Raw genomic sequence first — 12,682 nt, forward strand, 5'->3', positions numbered from 1 at the left:
GCCTGCAGTGACCAAAGACGTGACCACTCAAAGTCCAGCTCCCTAGAACACTGCTCGACATGGACACCGTGTGATTGAAGGTGGATTAAATGTCACTCTCACCATCCAGCTACATATGCATGGAAAGAAAGTTGGCAGTATCATCGGAAAGAAAGGAGAGTCAGTTAAGAAGATGCGGGAAGAGAGTGGTGCATGCATCCACAGCTCAGAAGGAAATTGTCCTGAGAGAATGATCACTTTGGCTGGACCCACTAATGCCATCTTTAAAGCCTTTGCCATGATCATTGACAAACTGGAAGAGGACATCAGCAGCTCTATAACAAATGGACCCCCAGTCACCCTGAGGCCGGTGGTCCCTGCGAGTCAGTGTGGCTCTCATTGGGAAGAGTGCTTGCAAAATCAAAGAAATTCGAGAGAGTACAGGCGCTCAGGTCCAGGTGGCTTCCCAACTCAACTGTGCAGGCCACCACTAATGCTGGCATTCCGCAATCCATCATTGAGTGTGTCAAGCAGATCTGCGTGGTCATGTTGGAGACTCTCCCAGTGACCCCCGAAAGGCATGACCATCCTGTACCGGCCCAAGCCATCCAGTTCTCCAATCATTTTTGCAGGTGGTCAGGGCAGGTACAGCACAGGCCGCGACAGTGCGAGCTTTCCCCACACCACCCCGTCCATGTGCCTCAACCCTTACCTGGAAGGACCACCTCCAGAGGCCTATACCATTCAAAGACAGTATGCCATTATTTGACCCAGCTGGACCAGCTGGCAATGCAACAGTCTCATTTTCCTATGACGCATGGCATTCAGTGGCACTGAATCCAGCTCTCCAGAGAAGAAAGTCTATTGGGCAGGTTTGTATGCGTCTGCTCAGACTACTTCTAATGAACTCACCATTCCAAATTATTTGATTGGCTGCATAATTGGACGTCAAGGCGCCAAAATCAATGAGATCCGTCAGATGTCTGGGACGCAGATAAAAATTGCGAACCCAGTGGAAGGATCTACTGATAGGCAGGCTACCATCACTGGATCTGCTGCCAGCATTTAGCCTGGCTCAATATCTAATCAATGTCAGGCTTTCCTCAGAGATGGGTGGCATGGGGAGAAGCTAGAACAATGCAGATTCATCCATAACCCCTTTCTGCTGTTCACCACCACCCATGATCCATCTGTGTAGTTTCTGAACAGTCAGCGATTCCAGGTTTTAAATAGTTTGTAAATTTTCAGTTTCTACACTTTATCATCCACTCGTGATTTTTTAATTAAAGCATTTTAATTCCTTTCTCTGTTCAGCTGTTAATGCTGAAATCCATATTTTTATAAGCTTCTCCTGGTTTTTTTTTGCTCATGAATTTTTTTCTTCCTGTTTTTCATGGATATGTAAGAGTGGAATATTAATAAATTTCAGTTTAGTTCTGTAATGTCAGGAATTAAAAAAAAAAGGTACAGTTTCAGAAACCCACAGCAGCAGCTCTGCCCTGTCCTATAGGGTCACTATGAGTTGGCATCGACTGGATGGCAGTGAGTTTGGTTTGGTATAAAACGAACCTACATGAAACTACTAAGAGAACTTATTTGACACTAAAATGTCAATTCCATATGCCTCCATCTAATAACAGTAGCTAAATTCATGACTTAACAGCACTTTGAATCAGCTTTTGCCTATAATCAAGCTCTGGTTAAAGGAAGATGAATTAAAAAAAAAAGATGAACAAGACATGTCCTAATTATGTCACGACGTTATTTGGTTGCTAAAACATGTGGGCAGAAAAACAGAGAGGCAGAAGGAAAGAGACCAAAAGGTGAGGGGAAAGAGAGAGCGAGAAGGATGAGAAAAATGAAAAAGTGAGAAAGAACAATTCAAAGGAAGTGCTTATGGGCAGTTGGCCTCTCTTTAAAAAGAGAGCAAGAGGTAGTGATTTTTAAGATTTTGCCATCAGAATAAAGAGAATGGACATATGTGCTTCCCCTGCATATATAAAGAAAGATGCTGCCTGCCTGGTTCAGAACTCACTGACAGTGGCGCCACTAGGGCTGCTGTCACCCGTGTAATTCATAGGGTCACACACCCCTCGTTGGGTGGGCCTGCTGGCAGCCTTGCTAAGCAGCTCAGCCATCTGCCCCTGTAGCTGCTCTCCTTTCTCAATACCCAAGGTGAAGACACTCCTTTCTGCACAGTGGGGGGCACTGCACCCTGTTCACCTGCTCCCTGACTGGGAGTAAGGGAGTAGGGAGTGACAGGAGATGGGTGAGGGTATGAGAAGTAACTACACTGGGTAACTGGAATAACTCCAAACCTGCTAATGTCCCTGCCTTAGCAGCCCTTTCTACTGCAATTCTAGCCCACATGACACCAATGTACAAACCCTGGGGTCATTTTGAAGTCACTCTCTGTGATGGTGTCAGGGGAGTGGAACACACACACACATCACACGACATTCCTGCATAATAGAATACTTAGGAGACTCAGATTGAGTGCACCCAATGTGCTATAAAAAACGTGACATGCTTTTCATTAGCTATGAACAAGAATAACCATGTCTTAGAGAGTATTGTAAACTTGATTATGGTGGATCCAATCACAGTATGATACTTGGTCAGCTGATCTCCCTTCTCTTGATGCAACCTGAATTTGCTATAGGCCGAAATATTTTTCGCTTGTTCCATGACAGAAAATTCTTCTCTGGCTTTTTAAATATTGATAGTGGCCTTTTCTTTCTTGCTCGTTATTATTATTTTTAATAAATCATTTTATTGGAGGCTCTTACAGCCCTTATAACAATCCATACATGAATTGTATCAAGCACATTTATACATGTTACAATCATCATTTCAAAAACATTTTCTTTCTACTTGAGCCCTTGATATCAGGTCCTCTTTTTTCTCCTCCCTCCCCTAGTCTCCCACCTTGTGAACCCTTGATAATTTATAAATTATTTTCATTTTCCGATTTTACACCATCCACTGTCTCCCTTCACCTATGTTTCTGTTGTGTAACCCCACCCCCCGAGGGTCTTGTACGTCAATTATTGCAATTGGTTTCCCCCTTTCCCTCTTCTTACCACATCTTCCCCCTACCTTCATGATATCGCTACTCTCAATATTGGTCCTGAGGGGTTTATTGGTCCTGGATTCTGTGTGTCGAGAGCTCTTATCTGTACCAGTGTACATGCTCTGGTCTAGCCAGATTTGTAAGATAGAATTGGGATCATGAGAGTGAGGGGGTGGGGGGAGAGGAAGCACTGAAGAACTAGAGGAATGTTGTGTGTTTTGTCGGTGCTACAACGCACTCTAGCTGGCTTGTCCCTTCCTTGTGACCCTTCTGTGAGAGGATGTCCAATTGTCTAGAGATGGGCTTTTAGTTTCCATTCCCACCACCCTTATTCACATCAAAATGGTTGCTTGTTTTGGGCCTTCTGATGCCCGATACATGATCCCATAGGCACCTTGTGATCACAGGGGTTGGTGTGCTTCTTCCATGTGTTTTGCCGCTCCCTCCTAGATGGCTGCTCGTTTAACTTCAAGTCTTTAAGACCCCAGGTGCTATATCTTGTAATAGCCAGGCACCATCAGCTTTCTTCATCAAATTAGCTTATGTCTTCGGCAATCATGTCAGGAAGGTGTGCCAGGTTATTAGAACAAAGTGCTCTTGCTTTGAGGGAGGACTGGAGTAGAGCCCCAATGTCCATCTGCTACCTTAAAACGAAGTCTCTCTATATATATATCCCTATAGTTATATATTAATATATTTACGTATGTACATGCTTATACCTCTATAGCTGTTTTTTGCCCCCTAATTCTTTCCTCTTATTTCCTTTTACTTTTCTCCAATCCAACTATCATGTTCAACCTTCATTCACCTCTATTTCCTCTGGGCTACATACACTCGATCGAACCCCACCAGGCATTCTATGCCCTCCTGGCCATCAATTTTAGATTTCTTGTTGTTCTCTTGTCCCTGGGTTTGTTGGCTCCCCCTCCCTTTCCTTTACCTCCTCCTCTCCCCTGTCCCCCGGGAACCATAGGTCCCGTTGTTTTCTACGCAGCATTGTTTATCTTGCCTGTATTACATAGACAGACATGAAAAAAGGAAGAAAAAAACCCCTATGAACCTTTATATTATTTTCTTCTTTCCGTTTCACTTTGTTGGCTTTTTATTCTTTTTGTTAGGCTTCCCAGTTTATGAAGCACAGGATGAGTGGATGCATAGAGACAATCACTGATGTAATGGTTTATTGGGGATGGGGGGTAGTCAGGTAGGGGAGAGGGAGAGAAATGAGGGAGCAAACAATGAATGCAGGAGTGTGGAGGGAGCTCTAGAACTGATTGTGATGATGTATATACAACTCATTTGAAAAGCGATTTAACCATGGAAGTGTATATGTGAATACTTTATCAAGCAAACTACTACTAAAAAAAAAAAAAAGAAAGAAACCAAAGTTGACCCATGGTTACCACGAGCGAATGAGGAAGAGTTTTTGCTTAGAGGACAAAGAGTTTATGTTAGTGATGGTGGAATAATTTGGTAAAGGTTATCAACAATGGTTGCATAACAAAGTATAATCAATGGCACTGAATTATATATGTAGAAATTGTTGAATTGGAGAATATTTTGCTGCATTTATTTTTGCCACAATTTAAAACAATATATCTAATTACACTAATAACGAGTACAAGGAAGAAGAAAATGTTCCAAAATTGATTGTGGTACAGGAAGAAGGAAATGTTCTAAAATTGATTGTGAAACTGATTGTACAAGTCTTCTTGATATGACTGAACTGACTGTACAAGTCTTCTTGATATGATTGAACTACTGAACTGTGTGATATGTGGAAGACGTGCCAATAAAACTGTAAGATAAGTAAATAAATGACCATGTCTTCTATGTCCAATTTTATTTTGCCTTTTTCAAGGGTATCCCAGAGTTTAAGGAGTGAGATGAGATTGGAAGTTATCATGACCCTTAAGCCTACGTTTTTACTAGCACCTATAATGAAATGAACTCTATTGTCCTACTCAGCCACTGTCATCAAACTGATTCTGACTCACAGCAATCCTACATAAGGTTTCTGAGACTATAAATCTTTACAGGACTGGGCAGCCTCGCCTTTCCTGTATGGAATGGCTGGTGGGTTTGAACTACCAACCTTACAGGGAGTAGCCCAATGCCTAACCCACAGCACCACCAGGGCTCCTTTACTTTTCCACTACTGTCCTATAAGAAATATTTTATAAGATTTTGAAACCTTGTCATTTTTATTTAGAGTCCTAACCAAAAATGTCTTATACTTGTACAATGTAAATGTATCACTGAGCAAAGAAAATTTAGCCTAACAAGGAATAAGGTAAATCATTTTATGTGGTATAATGCTTATATTTATAGAAAAACAAGAAGTAAAAATGCAATCCAACCAATATTTAAGGTTTCATTGTGTGTTGAGCACGTGTAGAAAGATCTGTATAAAAGAAAAACTCAACCAAACTCACTGCCTTCAAGTAGATGCTGACCTGTAGGACCCCTGTAACAGGGCAGAACTGCCCATATGGGTTTCTGAAACTGTCCATCTTTACAGGAGTAGAAAACCTCCTCTTTTCTTGTGGAGTAGCTGGTGGTTTTGAATTGCTGATCTTGGGTTAGCTGCCCCACGAGTAAGCCACATAGTCCCATAATTAATTATCTGGTTAGAGGGAGAAAAAAAAGTAATGAAGAATCCCCGTTAATAAAGACAACTGGAAATACTTCAAATACCCACCATTTTCACAAGTTCAGCAGACTCTTGATTAGTCATTTCCTGATTATCCAATCTTCTGGATTTTCCCAGGTGATGTCACAGCAAAGGAGCAGGGGGAAGAAAAAGGCACATGTGACATGCATACATTTCAGGCTCTTCATGTATGTTAATGGCATAGTAAAATGATACTTCGGTATGATTTAAATACCAAGGTATTGTAGATGTTGAAGCTCCTCAAAAGTTTTATTAGAGCTGGCAAAGTATGGGATAAAAATAAAATGTATAAAGAATTGGAAGTCTCCTATAATAAATTATATGGTGTTAAGAATATGCAGAGAAAATGAAGTACACATTTGTAAGAAAATGCCTCATCAACTTTTTCTCTACATGTAATAATAACAAAGTTCATGGGAATATTTAGACATTACTATTATTAAATCAATACAAATTGAGCAAAGTAACGAGAAACAGAAAAATACATAAAAACTCAAAGGTTTTACTAGCATTTCTTATCTTGAAGTCTTTAATTTTGTTTTAAAATGGGAGTTATGTTTGAATCTACCAGAATGTCTGACACACAAGAAATATGTGAGTGTCTGTCAACTAAAGGAGCATTTTAGGGGACAGGGTGATACTTTTCCCTTATCGTCTATTAAGCCCAAAGAAGCAGGTTTTAAATAGTTTTCATCATTATTTTAAGTATGTCTTTTAAGGAAAAGTATTTACGTATTTTTTTTGCATGGCTTTACTTTTAAATTTCATATAGTTTTATAATCCAAGCACTATTTTAATGGGGGAATGATTAAACAGAAAAAAAAGAAAAGAAAATGATGACAGCATATATGCAAATGTGCTTGACGCACTGGATGAATTTATGGATTGTGATAAGAGATGTAAGAGCCCCCAATAAAAGTATTTAATTAAAAAAATGGTTCTTTTTGGAGCATTAATTTGTAGGGGGTTGTTTTGTTTTATTTTTATTTTTAAAGCAAAATAGTGTTGGTGATTTTAAGAATATTCGTTTTTTTTAACTTTAAGAATATTCTTGCTAATTTTATTTAAACAAGATACAAGCAAAAAAGCAAAATCATACTGGAAATTTATTAATGACCCACCTTAGTAGGATATTATATTTTATAAATAAGCCTAGCAACTCATGGATTGCATGCACATTTAAAACTCATATGTAACTAAAGGCCTTTCATAATCCTCAGTCTTCAATGGCAAATCTGACCAGAACGTATCAGTGCTGAAAAGCATCTCAATATTGCTGTCCTTATACAAAAATCACTCTGAGGTCTACATCATTATGAAAAGTGTAAACACTAAGGCATAAATGTCAACCTTCTGGCACTATAATAAGGAAGACATTACAAGTTAGGGCAAGGTATTTTTAACCCAATAGAGTTGTAACCCTATACATGGCATAGAGTTCTGGCCTGCCGGGCCAAGTCATCTGTTGCAGATGCTTCAGGAGAAGAGTCGTTGGGAGGGGGGGGGGGGGGGAGGCGGAGGGGGGGCGAGACGACACCACATCAAGTGCAGATGATGTGTTCAAAAATAGATAGCACTACTCTTGAGATGAACTCTCTTCAAGGGAAGGATGAAAGCTTTAGGTCTGTGGACTCTTTTAAATGTAGACTATTATGCCTTTGAAGCTGGGAAAGGATTACTCTGTATGCTTTGTGATAAGCTTAAGGTCTCTCCCACAACAGTGTTGAGCACAAGGAATATGTAGGACAAGGCTAAAGACGAAGCAGGAGGTAAGAACTTTGAAGAGTACATCCCTCATAATAGAAGGTTTTAGCTAATGTGCTACTTCATTTTGAGATGAGTCACTTTGAAAATACCGTTTACAAGTCTGTTAATAGTGTGTGTAGCTACATGAAAACTTAGTTGCTTTAAAGCAAGCTGTATCTGAATACAAACTCCTTTAAAAGGCCCACTTGGTTTTGTCTAAGAGGAGGAAAAATAGAAAAGATTTCATATCGTCAAAAGTTAAGACTCTTGCTTTAATTATGATACTTCTGGAAACATCCACATTTCAGTGCACTACAGGCAGTAATGATATTCTGCAGGAGCAGCTGTGTGCTGGTTACATAAGAAAAGGTCTGTATGGGCAGGGTATCAGCAACAATGCTAAAATTTTACATTTGTACTTTTCCAGCAACCTATAATACTTGTCCTAAACTAGGGTTGTTGTTGTTTTTTAAAACAAACAAACAAAACAGTCCCTATCTTAAAATAATGACGGAGTGAGGGTAAAGAAGTTACACTTCCATACACAGAAAAACAAACTCTAAAGTACTGTAAATCAGCTTCTATGGGAATTCAAACAACTTTCTTCATTCAATTCAGCACAAGGAAGGCGGAGGGGGGCTGTTTGGGGTCCTGAAGCACAAGCCTGGACAGCGAAACGTTCTTGATACACACTTGAAGCAAAAATGAAACTGAGCGGCAGAGTGGGAGGGGAAGCCGAAGGCAGAAAGAAAAACACGTCACAGGCGAGTTATTTAAAACTTGCAATTTATGCCAATTTTCTTAAATCATCCAACTTAAGTTCTCTGTTACAAGTTTATGGAGACTTAAGAAAATGAATTTCAGAGCTGGAAAATTTCAGAATGTTATCTATCTGCAATCAGCTGTTCTTCTACTCTGCCTCTAACATCTAGAAGCATTTTTCAAAAATGAGGAAACCAGGGCACAAGGAGATTGAAAAAATTTGTACTGATTGCCCTTCAGGCCTTTGCATTCTTCTGTCCTTGCTTTGTCCGCGAACGGCGGCACAGGTGGTCAGCAGTATCTAGAGATATAGGAGTGCGTGGGTTCTAGGCTGCCAATAAAAACCAAGCAAAATGCTTTCAGAAATGGTCTGCCTGGATTACCTAATTTTCCTAACTTAGAAGAAATAAAAATAGATAAGATACGGACAAATCTAATGATCTAAATCTGACTTGGTCATAAACGTAGCTTTAGGCTTTGAGCCTAATTTTTCAACATACATTTTGTTTTAAATCTTACGAGAAGTAGTTCATCTTTTGATCACGTCAGAAAAGCAATCCTATGCCATGATAACTCACAGATACTAAACAAAATGTAATCTAGCTTCATTAGTAAGCAGCAATAAACAGTCCAGAATCCCTGGGACCCCAAGCTTGTGGCTATCATGCAAAAAGCTGAGTTACACAGCAACTGAATGAACAAGGTGGAATCTTACAGGTTCCCTCCTCTTGTAAAGAGATTGGAAGTAGTTTGCTTTGCTTTTTTTTTTTTACATCAGCATGTCAATTATGAAGTGCTTCAAATTAGCTGTCATTGTAACATCTAACTGCTATTTCTTAAGACCCAAGGCACCCCAAAGTTTTAGACAGTTTATTTGAAAACTGAAAAAGAAGATAGCTTTCCATGACACTGGCTGATTCCACTTTTGTTTCCTAAATTTGTATTTTTAAGTGCCACAATTTTCAACAAGATACTCAGTTAAATACAAATTGTATAGTCATAAAGTTAAACAAGAGAAACTGATTTGTTTAGAGGGACTGTATAAACTCACCCAAAGGTGCCAGAGCAGCTACACGGCGGAAAGAAAAGTCTTCCTGTTTGAGAAGGACTAATATAGTACAAGGTGCAACTGAGGGGCGGGTCCAAGAGCCTTGACTAAGCCCAAAGCAAAACCAGTCTTGTGACACCTTACCAACACAGGGCTTTAGTATGCTCTGGGCCTGCTAGTTATGAGCTAGTTAGTCACCAGTCTAAGAACATGACCAGTTGAAATCATTTATTTTCGAGACGTGCCAGTCGAGTGCTGGGAACATGCTCTGCAGAGGAAACAAGGGCATGGACACGTACAAAGCTCCTTCCTCGAGGGGGCTTTGGTTTGTGAGGCCACTTTTCACTTTATTTCAATGGAAAGCAAAACATTAGCTCACATATGACAAGTGAACAAAAACATGGTGCATGTGTGTGGTCAATAGATGCTAATAGTCTAACACAGGGGGATTGAAAGGGATTTTTACACCTTTCTTCATATTTTCCAGAGCTGTCTATAAATTCTAATGGAACTATGCATGGTTTTGCTATGAAATCTTAAACAACTAATCTTTAAATAAATTTTCTTTCTTTTTAGATGCAAAGGCAAAATGCTGTGAATATAAATATATTTTTTAAGAGCACTAGCTTTGCTTTTAACTCAAGTAGCCAGAATTCCGTAGCAAGTTAATGCCAAGTATCAGGACAGGGCAGATAAGTTGGGCTCTGGGCTTAGGGAAGCTTTATCAGTACGGACATGACTAAACTACATTTATGTAAATACGTTTCTATAGCAGCCTTCTGTCTACTGAACAGAAATCTAACCCAAGCAACGTTTTAGCAAAATTTGTAAAGTAGTATTTTCTAAAATAACAGAAAATAATGAAAATTGCTTGAAAATAAAAAGGCCACTAACAAGCAGACTTGGCACCTATCAAATGTGAGAAAAATTAGCACTGCTATTTTATTTATTTATTTTTGCTATTTTATTTTAACAACGTTAGAAGATCCATAATAAGACATTCTTCCAAGAAGGACGTTTATTTTATTTAGCGTATTTATAAAACTAAAATTATTCTTTCTAACCCGAAACTTGCCAGCGCTTTGCTCTTACTAGTTTTCACTTAAACCTCTTATGTTGTGACTGGAAAATATAACAAAGTAACTAATAAAAAACACAAAATGTTGGACAGCTGATAAACGTGATGCACAATCGTAATGGCTTCCCTCTAAAAATGTGAACTAGCGCAGCCGCTAGGTGTGATTCATAACAGCACAAACCAGAGTGCTCTTTTTAACCTGTCCGCTATTGGGATCTGCTTACATGACATGACACAGAGTGGCAGACATATTGCTTCCAAATGTCGCCAGAACTGAGTCTGCGTTTACACACGTCCACAGGCCCCCAGGAAAGGCACTGCGGCACGTGCATACTTGTCGTCAGTAGTTAAAGGGTTAACGAGGGAATTGTGTGTACAGTATTGCCTCCATCTCCCCTACACGCTATTTCCTTCATAACAATTTTTTCTATTTTCAGAGCATCACGGGCCACACAAAATTACCTTGGCGCCCGCATGGGGCCTGCATCCCGCCAGTTTGACACCCCTGATGTATGGAAATGCAATTATGTTGTCCTGGAATATCTGCATATAGTTAGGAAAGCTTTGGATTCAAACAATATCACTGAGAAGCTCGCTCCAGATGAATTCCCGTCAACAACAAAGAGTACTGAGTTACGGTTTTACAGCCTTTCGTGGAGGGCTAGCTAGAGTTGGAGTGGACTCTTATGCAAAGGACTTGTTTTTAAAAACTTTTTATTGAGTAATGTTATTTTGTTGCATACGCAATATCAGTGGTAGTTACCCAAATGTGATACCTGTAATGGGTTTCAGTGAATTGCACCCACTTTAAAAGGTTGCCTTGGCAGATGTCTTCTTTATATATTTACAGCAGTGTGGCAGTTGACTTCTGTGAGGATGGCACTACAGCCCCCTGGGCAGCTCTGCTCTGTCCGCTGGGCTCGCTGTGAGTGCGAGCAGATGCAGTGCTACACAACAATGCCCTGCCTGAAGATTCATATTTATGCTAACCTCTACTGAGGGAAACTAAGGAATCCTGATAGTTCTGTGGATCAGGCACTGGGTTGCTAATTATAAGGTAAGCAGTTCAAACCATTAGATTCTCCATGGGACAAAAACTGGGGACCCCCTTACAGAAGGGCTTCAGGGAGGGGATGAACCAGTCAGGGTGCAGTGTAGCACCGATGAAACATACAACTTCTCTCTAATTCTTTTTTTTTTTTTTTCTCTCTAATTCTTTAATGCTTCCTCACCCACTATCCTTTGAAAGTCACCCAGTACATGTGAGTATGTGATGGAGGGTTGCTGTGGGGATGAAGTGTCTACGAAAGTCGCCTTCAAGTAGGGGCTCACGTTGTATTGAGTACTTTTGTATACCACCTATCAGCACCCCAGAAGAATGATGATCCTTTACATACATTCTAGTTTAAACAGCAAAACGTTAAGGGGAAGATAATGGTTCCCTTTTTATAAAGATACAGATAAAGATTGTGACATCCAGAGAAGCTAAGTTACTAATTACTTATGTGACCTTGTACAAGAGTCAGAACACTAATTCTTCTCTCTCTCTCTCTCTCTCATACGTTGCTGCCTCTAAGTAACATTATACAACAACTGTAAATGAGTGGGCTGGAGGCATGTACAAATAAGGATAATGTTTAGAAACTGCCATAGAAAAGGCACAAAGGATACAGCAAAGCACTAAAAACAATGAAAGGAGATGTTTGTTTTAAAGAGCTTTAGGAGACCTTTGGAGAAGGACTACAAAGGGTCCAGAAGTGAGAAGCAGCAGCGTGGACTTTACTCTGCGCACAGCGACTAGGCCCTGTTGCCCTGGAGTGTCTGTACTTGTTGTCATAGAAACAGAAACCACTCAGATCCCAATGGCAAAGTCTAAATCTGAAATATATATGGCCAAAGTGCAGAGAACTTTTCATAAAGGACTTAAATTTATGGAAGATTATTTTCCTCCTTCTGTAACACTAAAACCACATGTCTTCATTGGCGGAGAAAGGAATACCTATTTTTATTATTTCTGAATAACTATAACTAGTTTGAACCTTTCAGATTCTGTCAATTATTCAATCACATTGGAAAGCTTAAAAGTATGGCTTTATATTTTACCATCCATGAGACCCACAGTGATTAAGCACTTGGCTGCAGCTCAGGGACACCCAGAGGTGCCTTGGAAGAAAGGTCTGGCGCTCTACTTAGAAAGCTCACAGCCACTGAAAACCCCTGGGATACAAGTCGGCTCAGAAAACCAAGAGTCATCGTGAGTTGGAATCGGTACAAGGCAACTAACTGGCTTTTCTGTTAATTTCCCAGAAATTAGAAAAAAAA

The 12,682-nt window shown here is 39.9% G+C and overlaps 1 protein-coding gene and 1 pseudogene across 1 annotated transcript in view; one reads left to right on the forward strand and one right to left on the reverse strand.

Annotated features, from left to right (window-relative positions):
• The window catches only part of LOC105978603, a 2,516-nt pseudogene extending 1,225 nt beyond the window's left edge, over positions 1 to 1,291 (forward strand).
• The window catches only part of NT5C3A (5'-nucleotidase, cytosolic IIIA), a 68,058-nt gene that overhangs the window by 23,201 nt on the left and 32,175 nt on the right, over positions 1 to 12,682 (reverse strand). The gene's annotated exons all lie outside the window — the stretch shown is intronic.

This window comes from Echinops telfairi, unplaced genomic scaffold, assembly GCF_000313985.2.
Source record: "Echinops telfairi isolate 266 unplaced genomic scaffold, ASM31398v2 ScPeMD7_23;HRSCAF=83, whole genome shotgun sequence".
NCBI lineage: Eukaryota > Metazoa > Chordata > Mammalia > Afrosoricida > Tenrecidae > Echinops > Echinops telfairi.